Source organism: Columba livia, chromosome 3, assembly GCF_036013475.1.
Source record: "Columba livia isolate bColLiv1 breed racing homer chromosome 3, bColLiv1.pat.W.v2, whole genome shotgun sequence".
In the NCBI taxonomy this organism is placed as follows: domain Eukaryota; kingdom Metazoa; phylum Chordata; class Aves; order Columbiformes; family Columbidae; genus Columba; species Columba livia.
In genome coordinates this window covers 34,210,049-34,227,395 of record NC_088604.1, presented here as the reverse complement: position 1 = coordinate 34,227,395, position 17,347 = coordinate 34,210,049, and the positions used below count along the sequence as shown (strand labels likewise).

At 39.7% G+C, this 17,347-nt stretch overlaps 1 protein-coding gene across 12 annotated transcripts in view; it reads right to left on the bottom strand.

Moving 5' to 3' along the window:
• MEI4 (meiotic double-stranded break formation protein 4) overlaps window positions 1-17,347 on the bottom strand; it is a 149,957-nt gene that overhangs the window by 117,095 nt on the left and 15,515 nt on the right. For 2 of the 12 annotated variants that reach the window (XM_065056358.1, XM_065056359.1), the window contains exon 1: window positions 13,756-14,763. The exons of 9 other annotated variants lie outside the window; for them this stretch is intronic. The gene's annotated coding sequence lies outside the window, so the exon portion shown is untranslated. Of the gene's footprint in view, window positions 1-1,858; window positions 7,245-13,755; window positions 14,764-17,347 lie in introns of those variants that run through there. One more of the 12 variants, XR_010471213.1, reaches the window with a different exon arrangement.

Genomic DNA, 17,347 nt, shown 5'->3' with positions numbered 1-17,347 from the left:
AGCTGAAATGTGTATGTAGATTTTCTGAAGTATCAGCAAAACATGCATATTTAGTATTTAGATAGCAAAAAACTGCAGTAATATTTTACAAAGGCAAATATCTCCGTGAAGTCTTGAATTTGGTGGATTAAGACCAAGAATAGGCAGAAGAAACAGCAAAAATGTAACTCAGGATTCTAGAATAAATAGTGACTAAATGGTAGTCAACATCTTCTTTCCGGTGTAAGGAGTTCTGCATTAAAGGAGAACTTTCCAACGAAATCGAAGCCCTATGGTTAATCACACACCACCCTAAGTTTCCACAGATAAACTCTAAAATGTAATGAAGAGGACACAAAACCCATTCCAACTGGGCTTGACTGTGAGGAAGCTTTAGTCAGAGTGGAAGATGAAGTGTAAGACTTCTGTGCAGTGTCCATCAAAACCTGACCATGTGAAACCACTGTGCAATTAGCAGTTACCACCGCAGTCTTTCTCATGGATTCCTGGCTAGCAATAAATCCAGCACAAGCAGAGAAACTGCCACCTATGCTGGGCAAAAGATTTCATAAGAGGAGAATGGCACTGCTATATATCGTGTCTTTTGCACCCTGAGTTGAGGTTTTTCAATGAGGTTTTTCTCTGGTTTCTGTACCACTAGGAACTCTTTACCAGCTTAATTACCAATGAGCGATTTTTAAATTAAGTAGGAATATGGCTCTTCACACACTTCTGCAAGCCGGAACAGCATGTCCTATCACACTACAGGATGGTCTCAATGCTTGATCAGTCACTCCTCTTGATTCTACCCCTGACTGATGTGTGAAAGCGTCAGTAGAATTTTACAAAGTCAGAGATGTTCAAAGCAACAAACATCTGCAGCAGCAGCATCTAGGGCATGAAAATGCACTCCAGAGCAAGGAATAGTAGTGCAATAAGCAGAGTACTTATGCAAGTTTAACAAAAATCAAGAGAGCTAGCAGTGATACTTCAGAGGCAGGTAAACATGTCAGTGGAGTAGCAAGAGGGAGTTTACCGTACGTTTAAACTCCAAGGTAGATTAACCAACAAAGAATAAAATTACACACACACAAAAAAAAGAGGAATCATTAAGTACTCAAACCTGCCATTTTTTAACTGGTCACCATAATTCTGTTCAGCATAATTCTGTTTTGTTTGGGGGGTTGTTTTGTTTTGGGGTTTGGTTGGTTGGTTGGTTTGGTTTGGTGGTGTTGTTTTTGTTTTTCCTCAGTGGCATGTCTGTTAAGTGGAAGGGCTCCTCATAATGGGCATAGACAAGCAAAACAGGCTGTTGACAGGCTGGATTCAGCTTGGGGGGTAAAGGGTGCTCAGAGAAGCAGAGATCTGCTGTGACTCTGGGGTACTCTTAAAGATTACAGCCAGCTAGAAGGGAAAAAAATAGTTTTGACTGTAACAACCTGGCATCTGAAAAAATATTGCATCCACTGTGTAGCCAAGGAAGTAGAATCACAGAATCACAGAATGTTTGGGATTGGAAGGGACCTCGAAAGATAATCTAGTCCAATCCCCCTGCCGGAGCAGGAACATATAGATGAGGTTACACAGGAAGGGGTCCAGGCGGCTTTTTAATGTCTCCAGAGTAGGAGACTCCACAACCTCCCTGGGCAGCCTGTTCCAGTGTTCAATAATATGAATAAATGAACAATGAGAAAAGATGTGCTTCTGCAGAATAAAAAATGAATGTATAAACATATTTTAAATGAGTAATTCTTCAACATAAGGAACTATATTTTCTAAGATGTGATTTGTAGTCACTGAACTTAGTGACAGCTCCTGATTCTGTCTAAATTACTAAATGACCCCATGAAGGACTTTCCTGCTCTAATTTTCTGTGAAACTTTGATAATATTAGTGGTGACTAGCAAGGCTAGTTTGAAGCATTTTGAAATAGGTTAGACTTTCTATCAGCTTAAAATGTCTTCAGTCAAGGCCTTTTGTCCTGAATTTTGAGATAAGTTGTCATTTAAAATACAGAATCATGAAGAGAACGGCAGGGAGACATGTTCCTGATGGGTTTTATTCATGATAATACCTTCCTAAAAATTTGAATTAATGTATGCCGATTGTTATTAATGCAATCTCTTATAAAACAGAATTATTTAATTGGCTAACAAGAATACATTTATAAGATCTAATTGAGACAATAGTAGAACTCTTCACAGTGACATTTTAATCTATGATAAACCCCAGAAACTTAATTTTAAGTGTATTTGTGGATGAACTGGAGTCATAGAATTATATGATATGCCAGAGGTGTAGAATCCAACATGCAATTAACCATTAAATTTGTCCATGGTAACACACAGAAAGAGAAGGCATTTACAATACTTTCGCAGATTATGTCAGACCACACTGACAGTTATGATGCCACAATTTAAGTAGTACAGCTGAGAGCTGGGCAATGTGTCAGTGTTGTGTCAGGTTGAACTAAACTTTCTTAGCCTGTTACATGTGTGTTTTACAGTAAACCTAGGAAGCATAAGTTTATGTTAGTCCCACATAGCTTAATAGCAAACCATGTTCCAGCTATGCTGAAGATCAAACAGTGCCCTGCTTAGTAAAGGTATGACCCAGCCAGTTCTGGAAGCCAGTACAAAATATATAGTTTCTTGTACTCTTGTGTACAACACTCTGGATTTCCCTCTGAGAAAAGAGTAGAAATGATTTCTATGATCGACAAAGTCTTGTTCTAATGTCTACCCAATTATCGAACTGAAGATCATCAGCATAGTTGCAAGAGCATACAACCACCGGCGTAGAAAACCCATCATTTAATTGTAGCAGTTTATCTAATTTGTATATTTATATTATTATTTAGACAAAATCAAATACTGTATTGTATATATATGACATGGCAAGATTCTAAGGTTTGGCTTACAGAAATGCAATACTACTTTGTCTCTGTCCAAGGTATTAAAAAATAAATATATTTGAGAATCTGCATTTTTTAAAAAAAAATCTCTTCTCTCCCTGACATTACAGATCCATGACTGGGACGTTACTTTCAGATATTGAAGGGAAGGAGCAATGCGGTTTTGTCAGGCTTTGCATTACTTTTTCTTCTGTGACATCTTTTTTTTTCTTTTTTTTTCTTGTTGGCTCCTCAAGACTTTTTCTGATGCCTGAGCTGTTCAGAGGGCTTTCCAGATAGGTGGCAACTTGGATTCTTTCTTTCCTTCCCATGTATTACCAACAGTGCTGGTCAAGTTCCAGTTTTGGATACATTTCAGCCATCCTCTCTTATTATGCCTCAGTAGCTGCATCTTACACAATCAACTCTTCTATTAATGGTAAACAACAAAGAGAAGAATTCACTTCTCTCTTGTTTGAATTAACTCTGAATATTGCTCAAGGAACTGCTATATATATATAGATGCTATAGCAACTCAATTTCCCTCCTTCTGTCCTTCCTTAATGCTGAAACACAAGACAGATTTTTGTCTCTACAAAACTATTCCAAAAGCATTAGATGCAGTCTCAAGACTTCTGCTTATAACACTCTGATAAATAGGTGTTAATAGTTTCCAGTCAACTTTCAGTGCTTACAGCAAATACTGTAAATTGTAATAAGCATATAAATGGAATCCTGTAAATCACTGTGAATGCTACCAAAAACTGCGGATAAATTGTAAATAAAAGCTATTATACAGCAAGCCTACTGATTTTCCTCACACCCAATCTCGACTTTGTTGTTACGATGCATGTTCAAATGCGAAAGTTTCAGCATTTATGCTTTTATATCTAGTACATGTACATAAACACATTCTTCTCTTGTCTTCTTCCAAATAAAATGTCTCAGTATTTATAACCCTATCTAATGCATAATGTGTGTTCATTTTGCATCTTTTTGTCACTGTAAATCCAGTCTTTTTTATGAAGATTTTGCTTTCTGGTGAAATACACAACTGGAGCTTGTTAAAACAAAGGCATGGTTTAACTATGCCCAGCTACTCTTCAAACACAGGGCAGATGCTGAGGAGAGACCATGCCAGCTCAGAAGCAAAAGTTACACAAGTGTCAGTGTGTGGCTCTTGCTAATGAGTCTACATAGATGTGGAGACTGAGCTGCAACTTCTACTAAATGTTCTTCTTTGTGTTCAGCCATAGTTTGGTGGGGCCATACTCTAAGAAGCTTGTTTGTCCTTAGCTAGAAAACAAAATTGCTCAATTAGGCAGAAGCCTCTGTAAGGGGGAAAAGAATAAACCTCCTCAGATCTATCACAAGTTTTGTACTTTCAGCATGTAATCCATCAACTAGCCCCAACAGACTCATAGTATGCTATTTGTTAGATGCCCTGTATTCCTCTGAATGGTGAAATACTAAGAGAGGATGCAAAAATGTGGACTTCTGAAATGCTACACAGCCACTGGGTCACATTTTGCCCTGGAGCAATCCCACTAGTTTTGTTAGCAGGGAATTTGGTTCTCCAAATAATTTTCCCAGAGTGTCTCTAGAAGAGACAACACTAAACATACATGTCTGCTTTCTGGAAATGAGGGAATCTCTGGCACTGACATATAAAGCGACATCCATGAACAGAAAGCCACATCCTCCTCACTTCCAGGCCCACACTCCTTCTGTGAGGACACACAGATTGGTAAAGTTTAATGATAATTGCCCAAAAATAGACGTATGACAAACTACTTAAGCTGTAAAAACCACAGCATGCCATAAGCAGCAGCAGAAGGAAGGAAACAAATATTAAAGAAAGCAAGAGCAAGGAACTGGGCATGTGGAGTGGCCACGTTCAGTGTTTCTTAAAGATCAGGCTGTAAATTGAGAAAAAAGAAAGGATCCAATTAATCAAAGAACAAAAAGTCTAGCAGTGAATTAAAGAGATGATAAAGAAGTAATAATTGGCAGTGGTGTTAATCATGTGCAGCTATGTGAGACTGTATGACCCAGAGTGAGTGAAAACAATTAGTGAAGTAGAACCAACTGAGAAGTCCTGCAGGATTTGTGGGAGGAACCTGGGGCTGCTAAAACATAGAAAATAATAGCTTTTTCTGTGTTTTTTGTTTGTTTGTTTGGTTTGTTTTGGTTTGGTTTTTTTATTTTTTTTTAATATCTTTTATTGCACAGGCTCTGTTTACAGATGCAAACAGTGTGATTGCCTATATCAAATCAATTAGAAGTGTTTTGCTGAGCTTTTCCTCTCTAACCTCAGGCTATTTAACCTTGTGCTTAAAAATTATTACCTGCTGCTACATCCTGACTTCCTTGTCCTGGTAAGGTCCAAGTAAGGTCAACTCATCCTGTTTGGCTTCGGTGTTGCAGAGTTAAAAAAATCAAAAGTGGGATAAATATCACAATGGGATAAAAATGGTCATTTCTAAGAGGGGTAAAATTTTGGGAGACCAAAGATCTGTCACTGGCTGTGGCTTACATTCTGAATATAATCAGATATGCAGATGGGACATATGTGTTTTCCACTATGTTCAGAGAAGCCATCGATCATTTGCAGAACAATAATGTTGTTTAAAGCAGGGACCACTCCACAAAGTGGCATATCAAAAGCCCTTAGAAATGCAGACAAAAAAGTTTAGGGCAAACACACACCTATGAAATTGCTTTTCACTTTCAAACTTGGGTAAGTAAATATAGGCTTTCTAAACAGGTCCAGATTGCCTAAGAAACATTTAATTTAAAACCAGTGTTTCTAATTTCAAAACATTTCATTAACTGAACGTTGTCTCCATTTAGTTTGTATTTTCCTCATTCTACTGGCCTTATGAAACTATTTATGGCTTTCATTAGTCTGAAATTGAATTAAGCCCTAACATCAAATCATGCTTTGGAGTACACAGATGGATCATGCAGGGGCTCCTCATTTTGGGATGAAAACTTTTCCATGAACGGGAGTAAAATCTAAATGTTCACTGTCAACATTATTTGCTGCTTATCTGCACAACTTGTTGAGGAATCTGTAATGACTTTCCTGAAGATACCCTGGTGTTCTGACTTTCTTCCTGTATGGGCTAGTTTCTAACTGTTCATGCACCAGCCTTGGACCTTGTAAGAATAAAAAAAAACCCAACCAACCAAACCAAAGAGACCTTTTTCTTGACTATTTTTACAATGAAGTCTGACCTTTCAGCAGATGTGGAGAAATTACTCTGTACAATACACCAGCTATAGGCACTAATAAGGAACAAGACACACAGTTTTGTTTTGTTTTGTTTTGTTTTAAAGGCACAAACCAGGAAAACAGCACTGAGAAAACTCCACGCAGCTTTTTAGGATTATCTCTAAACATATTAAGTGGTCCAGGCTTGTTTCAAGCCAGTTCAGCAAATTCCAGCAGAGCAAAAATCAGAGAGTGCTTCTCAAAGCCTGAAGAACAGTCTCAGCACAATGAATGTTGCTGAATATGGATGAGATGACTCTGCCTGGTGCATTTCTCTGAGGTCCCAGAGAGGCCACGGCATGAGGCTTCTGATTCCAGGTGCTGATGGCTTCATCAAGGAGCAGGGCTGGAGGAGCACCCTGTGGAGCAGTTTGGGAAGCTGTTCAACACCATCATTCTGAGAAATGGTGAAAACGTGTGCTTTCCTGATTGTGCTAAAGGGCATTGTATCCCACAGCATTCTCCTGGAGAGGTTGGCAGCTCATGGCCTGGATGGTTGTACTCTTTGATGGATAAAGAACTGGCTGGAGGGCTGGGCCAAAGAGTTGTGGTGAATGTAGGAGCGCGATGAAGCTGGTGAGCGACCTGGAGCACAAGTCTGATGAGGAGTGGTTGAGGGAGCTGGGGCTGTTTAGCCTGGAGAAAAGGAGGCTGAGGGGAGACCTTATTGCTGTCTACAACTACCTGAAAGGAGGTTGTAGCATGGGGGGTGTTGGTCACTTGTCGCAAGTAGCAAGTGATAGGAAAAAAGGAAATGGCCTCAAGTTGCACCAGGTTTAGATTGAGTACTAAGGAAAAATTCTTCATGGAAAGGGTTGTCAGGCATTGGAACAGGCTGTCCAGGGAAGTGGTGGAGTCCCATCCGTGGAGGTGTTTAAAAGGCATTTAGATGAGGTTCTTAGGGACATGGTTTAGTGCTAGAGTTAGGTTATGGTTGGACTCAATGATCCTGAGGGTCTCTTCCAACTGAAATGATTCTACGATTCTATATGTGAGATCAGCTTTCTCTGTAGTGTGTTGCAGAATTATTCCTATGCTCTGGCCTGCAGTTTCTTACTGCTCTACCTGATGGGGATTGGTGGAAGTGCTGACAGCCTGTAAGAAAAAGTAGAAGAAAAAAAAATGCAGAAATGCACCGATCTGATACTCTTTCATTTTTTTTTTTAAAGTGGGTAGACCCTCAGGTCCTCTGAAGGCTTCCTATGGTTGTGGCAAAGCTGCCTTAATCCTTTCCTTCATCTTCTTTCAACGTTTTCACCCAGAGGCAATTCTTTTGGTGGACTTTCTGAGAAAGACAGGCAGATAGTGGCTACCCAGGAAATGTTTCTCAGACCACGTAAGTCTGCAGCAAGATGCTCCTATCTTTGCACTTGTATTCTCACAAAGCAAGCACACACAGCCCCTCTGCACCATCTGGCAGCAGACCTGCCCCACTATTGACCCTTCGGCTGCACACAGGAGACACCTGTTTCTGCCTCCGCTTCAAATATTACATGGCATTTTTTGTAACCACCATTAATCATCCATCATCCATAAATAAAACTGTCTAACAGCAGGGCTATGTTCCAGTGGTTTCCCAGTGCAGCTAAGTGGGAGAGCAGTGAGTGAAGAAGGAAACACATTTTTCTAGACACAGCCCTGATGGACCTGTGCTATGCACACTGTCCAAGCTCCTCTCATCTGTCAAGTCACATGCATGTCTTTCATGTAGGCCACCACTCACAGATATAGCTAACTAGCTGACAAATGCTCAAGGGATGTGAATTTGTTTCAAGCTGCAAAGGGCCATGTGTCTTTACTACAATGAAGAGTTTGTTTTTTTCCTGGCCAGAAATAAGGCTGATGCTACCTGAATCCAAAAAGTGCTGACACATCTAAGAGGAATCGCTGCTGAGGAGAGAGCTGTAGCTTTCCAGTACTTCAGGTTTGCTCTGCGCTGATGAGTACCACTTAAAGCCCCCTCCTTCACAACCCGCTCAGCTTTCCCATTCCTGGGGGTGGCAGACACCTGGACTGCAATAACCCAGGAGTTTGCTTCTTATCTCCTGCATGTCAATCACCTCTCTGTTGATATAGATACATTTGCATATGCTGGCTGTGGCTTTGAAGACCAAGGGACTGAAAAGCAGCACCACGTTTCTGATCTCTTCATACTGTCAAAATAGTGTAAAGGAGCAAGGCTGCAGAAGCTAACTTTGGCTGCGGTTACTTATAAATACCTTCATGCCGTGCCCTTGTAAAGCTGACTCTAGCACATTGACTTGTTAGATGGAAATAGGAGTGTTTCCTTCCCAAAGGACAACCACGGACTCCTGGATTAATACAGGATTTCTTGTCTTTATCCTTCATCTGAAAAAGGGACCAAAATTTCCTTTATCAGACAACTGCCTTTTATCATGTCTGTTTTGCTCTATGCCATAACAAATGCATAACCCCTAAGGCTCACAACAATAGCTGTGTGTACAACTGGCTCTGTTGGTTAAGAGACTGACCTGTGTTCTATTAATATTTATAGATTTAAATTTTTAATACACAACAATTCTGCATTATTGAATAGGTGACTTCCTGCATTTTAATGGTTATGGAGTAGGAGTGGGCTTTTTGTAGTTAACATTGCAATAAATTTTTCATGATTAAATAAAAAGTTGTTGCCTCTAACCTCCTCAAACAAAATCCCCTTGAATAGCACGTTGGTGTAATGATGAAGAATTCTCTCAAGAAATATCTGATATTATTTTTGTGGTAAATTTGCTTAGGGGATTTTAAAATTGATGAATTATTCAAACATCAGTTTGGGATTACTTATTCAGTTTTGGAGACAACTGGATTCTTATTTGCAAAATTGATCTTCACATTTTAGAAAGTGCATATTGACAAAATAAAAGATTCAAAATGTTCACTTGAGTTGGCATCTTGGACTAGGACTGGGATGTAGATTCAGGCTTCCATTCATTTATTTTGAAATCAAAAAGTTTGATAAGGGCTTGAATAATAGCTTAATTGTAAAGAACCTGTATTTTTGAGGATAATGTGGAATTTCAAGACCTCTTTGATGTTACATAAAAATATGAACCATTTGGCATAAGATGAGGTCAAGTCATTTCTTAACAAAAAAAACTGCATTCATCACTACAGTCACTGACTATTTTCTTCTTTTCAACCAGCTGAATATTGTCAAGGTCTGGTTTGTGTGTTTATGTGGTAATAACATCTTTAGTGGTGGCAGAACACATGAACGGTGAGACAAGTTTCTCTGGAGGAGTAAACCTGGTACCGTTTCATCTTCAGGCAGGTCAGGATCTTCACAGTGTTGGTCAGGCGGGATGTTATTGCATTAAGAAGTGCTTTGCTTGTCAAATAACTGAGTGAATCCAATTAATTTTCATTTAGGAAGGATATGGTACTCTATGTGAATACAGGAATCACAATCTATTATAGTCTAGTACCATCTAGTATCATTTTCTCAGATTAGCATTTAATGTAAAATTTGTATTGCAGAGGAATTAGTCGTGCCAATGTTTTTGGTCTCAAAAATATGAATATGATTTGAATTAGAGTTATTTGGATTATTTTAATGGTGCAGTCCTCAATTAGAAAAAGCTGTACAAACCCTCAAACCTGTTTCCAATATCTGCTTTCTTTTACATCTGTTTTTTTATTTGTAAGTTTTGAGTAGAAATAAGTCCAGCTCATCTTATATTATCATTGGAGTACAGTTATGCCTGTGAGCCAAGGATTCAGCTGGTGGATTTGACACCATAATTCTTTATTTTCAGGATAGCATGCCCCTATTTACTCACAATGAATACTGTAAAGAAAGATATAAGAGTTGCAATCTGTGCAGAAGAGTTGTTGCTTGGACAGCATCTCGCACTAATTAAATAAAATGGGTCACATGTATGCTTGAAGTATATTTCAATATCCAGAATGGTCAAGAATGGTCAATAATTCGTAACTGTACATTCTGAATTTTGATCACGGTACCATCAGAGAAGGTGCATCACAGAAGATTTCTCGAGTTTTAGAAAATAAATGTTTGCTGAGGAATTTGGAAACAGGGCAACCCAAACAGTTTCATTATCTGTCCTGTGGTGTATCTACACACCAGTGACAGTCAGATGAATGTACTTGCACAGTGGCTGAAACAGCTAATAAACATTTCATGGCACTCGATGAAAGGAATTGTATTATTTTTGATTCCTTCCTCATGCTATTCTCATGTTGACTTCATTGCAAATGATATTTGCTGGTAGACAATTGAGAAACTAAATGTGTTCCTAAAGCAAAACAGCAAATACCACTAGCCCAGTTATGCTATACTTGAAGCAATTATAATTATTAATAAAATATTTAGGATGCAATGTCTCCTTTTGAGCTCTGACTTCACAGCCCTTACAATCCATCCCGTTCTGTGAAGCTCAATTTAATTTAATTTTTATCTTCACTTGCAAATAAATATTTTGTTTTCCTTTCAACGTGAGTCAATTTAATAACCTAATCAAAGATCAGAGCTTTCTGTGTGTATGGAGTATAATAAATGTATGCCATTTTACTGAAAAAGTATACCAAAACAGAGTAACACTTTAAAACAGGCACTGCTATGTTTCATATCTGGGCATTATATGAAATTGCAAGGCGCTCACTCTCATTAGACAGTACTGTAAAACAAACGCCAGTCAATAACAATATTTCCTTGCATCTTCAAAAATGCAAGCTGGCAAGATCTCCTGCATTGTGATTAACAGCTTGTCAGTTGTGGGTACTTACAAATGAAATTATTTCTTTAGCTATTAACCTTTGATGACATCACTAATTCCCACATCTAGGACATAACAGGGTCTGGTAATGGGCACGGAGGAGGAACACACACTATCCCACCCTGCAAGCAGCCACACCAACACACAGACCTTTGGATGGGTTTTAGCTTCCGTGTCAGCAGCTAAGCAAAATCCAAGTTTTCAGGAGTAGTCAGTAGCTTGTGATTCCCACAGTCATGCTATGGGGAGATTTGCAGAAATACTCAGGCACCAACTCTTCTGAAAAATGCTTCGGGTGCTAGAAACAGCTGCAGTCTTCTAATGAGCTGCCCTTTACAGACATTTCTTAGCCTCAGGGAACAGCAACTCGAAGGCACTGCCTCACTCTGCCATCCCTCTGCCATTACTTACCCCTTCCCTCACAGGCCCTTGCTGCCTGCATTTTACTGCTGTCACAGCTTGTTCCTATTTCAGTGGTAAGTGTGGACTATTTTATTTTGTGCCTTCCCAGCAGAGTGGCATTCCCTTCCTGCCCTGACTCCTCTGGACAGAACTCCAGTACAAGGAACGTCTGTTTGCAAATTACCCTAGTGCAGGGAGACAATGATATATGACCTTTCACAATATGGGGTGAGGTATTGATCAAAGTCATTGATCCCACTTTTGAGTGACTGTGTCACCCAGGAAGACAAGTGAAATAAAAAGTCTGACAGTGTCTGCAAAAGCCTGTGCCTGTTCAGAGACTTCAAAAGCTTTTTTATTTTTTTTTGGCGACCTTTTGGCCTAAAGAGGTTTAACATATAACATACCTGGTTTTTATTTTTTTGGTTTTGTTTTGTTTGTTATTTGTTTTTTAAAGCCTTCTTCCATGAAAATAACTTGTTTGTCTCCTTGTTTTGGTTTCTGGATAGAGAAAAGACAACTGGATATCACTGGATACCTTTACTTTTGTGAGCAAGCCTTAGTGATAGGGCCACTGCTCCCCCAGGTAGGAAGCACTTTGCAGATGAGGCAACAGGACCCGTGAGTGCATTTTCTAAGGCTAGGTCTACACATTACAAATACAGCTTCCTGTTTTGGAATAAGCTTTTCTATCTTTTAAATGAGTAAGCACCTATAGAAGCCAGCTATTATTTCTTTATGTTATTCTACCTGTACATAATTAGTAGCTTGTTTGCTTATCATTAACAGACAACTAAGACTGGCTCCCAAACAGCAAGTGATAAAAACACATCATCTACTAAGTCAACTTTTAGTACTTTCAGATGCACAAATGTAACATACAGTGTTACCCGAAAATAAATGTTCCATATAGATGTTTTCATTTATTTTCGAGCTGTGCTGCCTGCACACACTGATAGTATTGCAGCTGGTTAGGTTAGGTTATGTAATGAAAACCTATTTCTGAATGAGCATGTAGTCAAATTTATGCCAATGACATACAGATAGTCATAGGCAGAAATTTGCCTGTAAATAATGGATTTAGCATGCATGCTAAACTGGGGTAATGAAGATTCTGGCCTTGGCAGCTGAATTAATGCTAAAATGGAAAAATAACTCTATTTCATTCTTAGTTCCACAAAGTCAAACAGACCTTTGGTATCACCTGGGCAGGAAGATGTATGTCAGAACAGGTTGCTGGGAGGATGCAACAAGGAGTTTAAATAGATATTTTCAGACAGAGAACTCAGCAGTTAAGGAAATCTCTGAGAAATTTAAGTATCAATTCTGCAGAAAAATGTGAATGTTAAGAAAATGCTTTCATACTGAAGCCAAACAAATCAACCAATACTGATTCTACGCAAGAGGTTTCCTGTGCAGAAGATGCTCAGCTGCCCAATACACACCATCTCCCAAGGGATAATTCTGTTTTTTCTCTTATCCCTACTGTTTATTGACACTTGCTATTCTGCTTAGCAGACATGCTGTGCAGCATTTCTGCATTAAAAAATCAGAAGGTACCACATTTCATTTCCCCCCTCCCCCCTTCAAAATTTTATTTATACATTTAGGATGGTATAAGAAATCCTTCTTTGTTAAGGCCAGCAACTCCACAATCAGCTTTCCCAAAACACCTCCCTTAGCCTCTCTGGATAACACGTTGGATAACCCCATTGTCCCCCTTGCCAATACTTCAGATTGCAAACCATGACTCAGGTTACCTGAGGCAAACTAGTGCCATCTTTGTGACCAGTCAGCATTTCCCTTTATCCTCATACTTAAGCTCCCTGTTCATGATTATTCTTGATTACTTGATAACAACTGACAAATGAAAACAATTTAAGGGCTGAAGCACTGGAGTCCTACTCTCATTTTAATTCTCTACCTTCAGAACAAAACCAAGCAAATCTCCCACTGCAGCCCAATCACTCGAACATTCAAATGCCTGGAAGCAAGCCACGAACATGCCCAGACAGGTCCTTATAGAAATGGCATATATCTGTATTCTCTCCTCTCTCTTGCTATTGTGCCCTAAAGCTCTACAAAATAGGCACAACAGATGAGAACAGCAAGTTAATCAGGTTTCTCTGGTTTAGTAAATAGAGAGTCACGTTTTATTTATCACCTAGTTACCAAAGTGTTAAACAGGAATTTGGACCTCCTGCGTCTCTGAAATCCCTGACTTTTACCTGACTTTTTAGCCTTGTTGACGAAAGAAGAGACACACGGCACAAGGCATAGTTCAAGCTGAGGTTCCCCATCTCAGAGCTCAGGCTCCGGAGCAGAGCCTGGACTTGCCCATCCTGCAATGCTTAAGCAGCACCAGCACATGCAACCTGGTGACTTTATAAAAACCGAGCTCCCTGGCAACCCATCCTCCTCAGGAGTAACTACAGGCTTCTACTCACCTCTGCTGAAGAAGAAGGGAAGAAATTCCCTGTGTAGGCATCTCCACAGTCAATGAACTCATCCAGTCACCCTCACATCACTGTCAGGAAAGTACGCTGGCACCAAGCTCACCAAAATGAAAGAAAAAGTCTTTCCCTGCTGGACCAGTCAAGTCTGACAATTTTCTTGTGGTGGATGCCAGAGAGATTCTGATATTTTGGCAGAAACACAGGCTTTTTCTAGGTGAGAATCTGCCTACATAGGATTTATGCAAACATTTCCTCACTTGGTGTGTAACCACCCCTTCGCAGCTAAGCGTTCAGTGTTATTGCCAATTCTTTACATAGTTCTGAGTTTAAAATACTACCACAGCCTAAAATAAGAGGAATTTAAATTGCAGTGCTCTCCGAAATGAAAGAGGTGGAAGCCAATTTGACAATTTAAGCTGATATGATACTGCCTAGCCAGCATTTTTGGCACCTGGCCTAGGGAGGAAGTAACAAGAGGAAGGGAAGGGACAAAGAGAAAGCAGTAATAAAGGAGGGTGAGAGTGATGCAGTCCACTTAATATAATGACATATATTGCCTATAAAGGGAGCTTTATAGTCAGTGGAAAGAGACGTGCTTTTCAAATGCTACAGAGGACATTCTCATCCACCCAACAGGCATCTCTTTCTCTTCATTGACTGCACAGGGTGCTCTGGTGTTTTCAGGGAATGATGAAGCCCGCTAAAATGAATTGCCTATCTTCCTCAGAGAGTAAAAAGAGATAGTGGAAAATATCAGATACTTTCATTCATTTGGAATATGGTCCCCCTGATGCTCTTCTGAGGATGAGCACCCACTGAAGCAGAGCATACTGTTGAGGGATCACAAAACTTGATCTGGGAGTGGGAGAGAAATTGGGTCCAAGACCAGAGCTGCAAGAAGACACTGGAAGAGACAGTGATCTACATTTACTCAGAACAGGTACTTCAGAACCTGCATTAATACCAGGCTAAATTATTCAAAATAACCAGTCTATGGGAGTGGTTGGCAGGTCAGAGACTGTGGGTAATGACAGTTACAAATAGGACTGTGCAACTAGAATGATGATACACTGAAAAGAAAAGAAAAGAAAAGAAAAGAAAAGAAAAGAAAAGAAAAGAAAAGAAAAGAAGAAAAGAAAAGACAAACAACAAAACCAAAACTAAAAGGACAGATCAGAGCTGGGGAGTCCTAGTTTGCAGCCCCCACATTCCAAGTGAAGTAAGAACATTGCCAGCCACACTGGGAGCAGGTAGTCAGTTGTACAAGCAATACAGCTGCTCAGAGATAGGATGTGACCAAAAGAATTATATCTAGTATGATAAAAACAATCAAGTCTGCAGGTCAGAAATGTAATGAAGGATAGTACCTGCAGAGCCAGAAATTACTACCTTGGCTGGCAGCTGATAGAAACGATGGGTCATAAGTCTATATGCAGGCAAGGCATGTAGGAAGTAGGTATGAATCCTCTGCAAGCACAAACTCAGGCATACAAGAGGGCAACATCAGTGTCAGCAAACCATCTCTTGTGAGTGCAGGTACTAATTGCTGAATTAGGCACTAGAGAGAATTGTCTTGAAAAGCCCCAAAACGTCACCTCAAACTGAAGCAGAAGCTGTGCTTGCAGGCTAAAAGAATATTCTGGCGCAGGGAGGGGGTGTGCAGGGCTATCAAGCATTCAGAAAGTGACTAAGGCACAATTCTTGTAGGCATTGCTGGGCTGCCTAAGGGTCATGTGGATGTAGCTGAAACAAGAATGTTATAAACGCTGAGGTACATGGAAGTATGTGAAAGCCAGCACACTTCAAATCAGTATTTAGCTCACAGTCACACCAAATCTAGCAGCACATTATGGAAAATCTAGAATGCCAGACAGCATTACTGTTCACAACAAGGAGGTTTGCCTTATCATACTCGGTATGTCAAGCTCTCCCCTCAGTGCAAACAGCCCTGTGGAATCAAATGGGAAAGCAGTAAAATATTCCCAGGCAAGACTGCATTTGTTAATGCATCATGCAACGTTTGTCTGAACCTGAGGGAAACATTTTGCTACAGAACCCAAATTGTCCAATATAAAGAACTATTAATAACTGCAAAACATGTCATTTAGAAAGCTAAATAAAATCACTTATGGATTATACTGTCAAGACCAACATAATCAGGGCCAACACAGCAAACAGGAATCATTTACAACAGATCCAGAGGATGATGGGGAGGAGCAGAGCCCAGCAGTGGTTCCAGATTTATTATTCTCTGTTGACAGATACTTCTTGTTTCCTATATGCAAGAATTAGAGATGGAACAGAAGGCACTGAAGTTCCTTTGGCCAAGCTCTGAAGATTGCCAAGCACCAGCTGTGGTCTAATCTTCCAGTCTTTTGAACAAATGGCTGCAGCTAATGCAGCAAGTTGTCCTGGTATTCAGGACTCTTTCTGTGACCAAGTGGTGAGGTGTCCCTTTTGGAACTGAAATGGCCCAAAAGAAACTGGCCCGTGGGAGAAAGGATATGTAATCTCTAAGGAAAGAGGTTTTGCTAGCCAGCTACTTTAAATGTCATGTATTCAGTCAAAGTATATGATAACATAGAAAGTATCTTTCAAACTATCAGTTTTCTCCAGTAATGTCCAGGTTTCTCTCAGTGGTATCAGAGATGCTGCAGTTCCTGTGCAGGCGATATAATTGCACTCAGTTGATAGAAACACCATGGATAAGGCTTGATTCTTCTTGAATGGCCGTGGCAGTCTCTCTATGTTCTTCTCCCTCACATTTGTTGGGGATTAAAATCCTGGGAAACGTCTGTTTGCCTGGTGTGTGCTGGTTAAAAAAGAAATCTATATGCATGTTACATGCCATGCACATCAGTGCCACAACAGAAGAAAAAAGTTCAAAACGCCAACTTGGTGAAGGCAAACTGTCCACAGAAACATGCCATGCCACTGCAGGCCTTGATCCCTCTGTGAACTGAAGTAAACTACGCAGTTTGCAGTGATTTCCCCTGCTGCCTTTGTCATTACTGTCTCTATTGGTAATTTCTCTCTGACATTTTTAAGAAGAATTAATCTCCCTGAGCACCTTCCTTTTTTTCTTTTTTTTTACAAATGCAGATCTTCAGATTCAGCTTATCCAAGCTGTTTGTGCACTGTGTAGAAGACAGTTGATAAATTCTGTATTGTTACCATAATTTGGATCACTGTAGACTGGTGATTTAATAATTTAATGTAGTCCTCTACACACTTACGATCAGCAAATGCACATTTAGAAATAAAAATTGTTTCAAAGTGCCACCAACTGTTGTTTTTGCAAACTGCAATTCAAAGAATGCATGTTTTTTTTTTTTAATGCTTCTATTGGATGTTATAACATTTTCTGCTGTAGCACACAACTTACAAGAACAAGCCTACGTTGTCCTTTCCCCAAGCTAGACAAGCAGCACATCCCATTATAATATCTCCCGTATGGCTAGGTTTCAAAGGCAATGTAACACAGTATACCAGGCACACCTTTTCTGTTGTTTGTAAAATATTTTTTTTTCAGATTTGTGTGTTTTAATGACAACCCAATTTCCAAAAATTTCAAGAAGCCTCC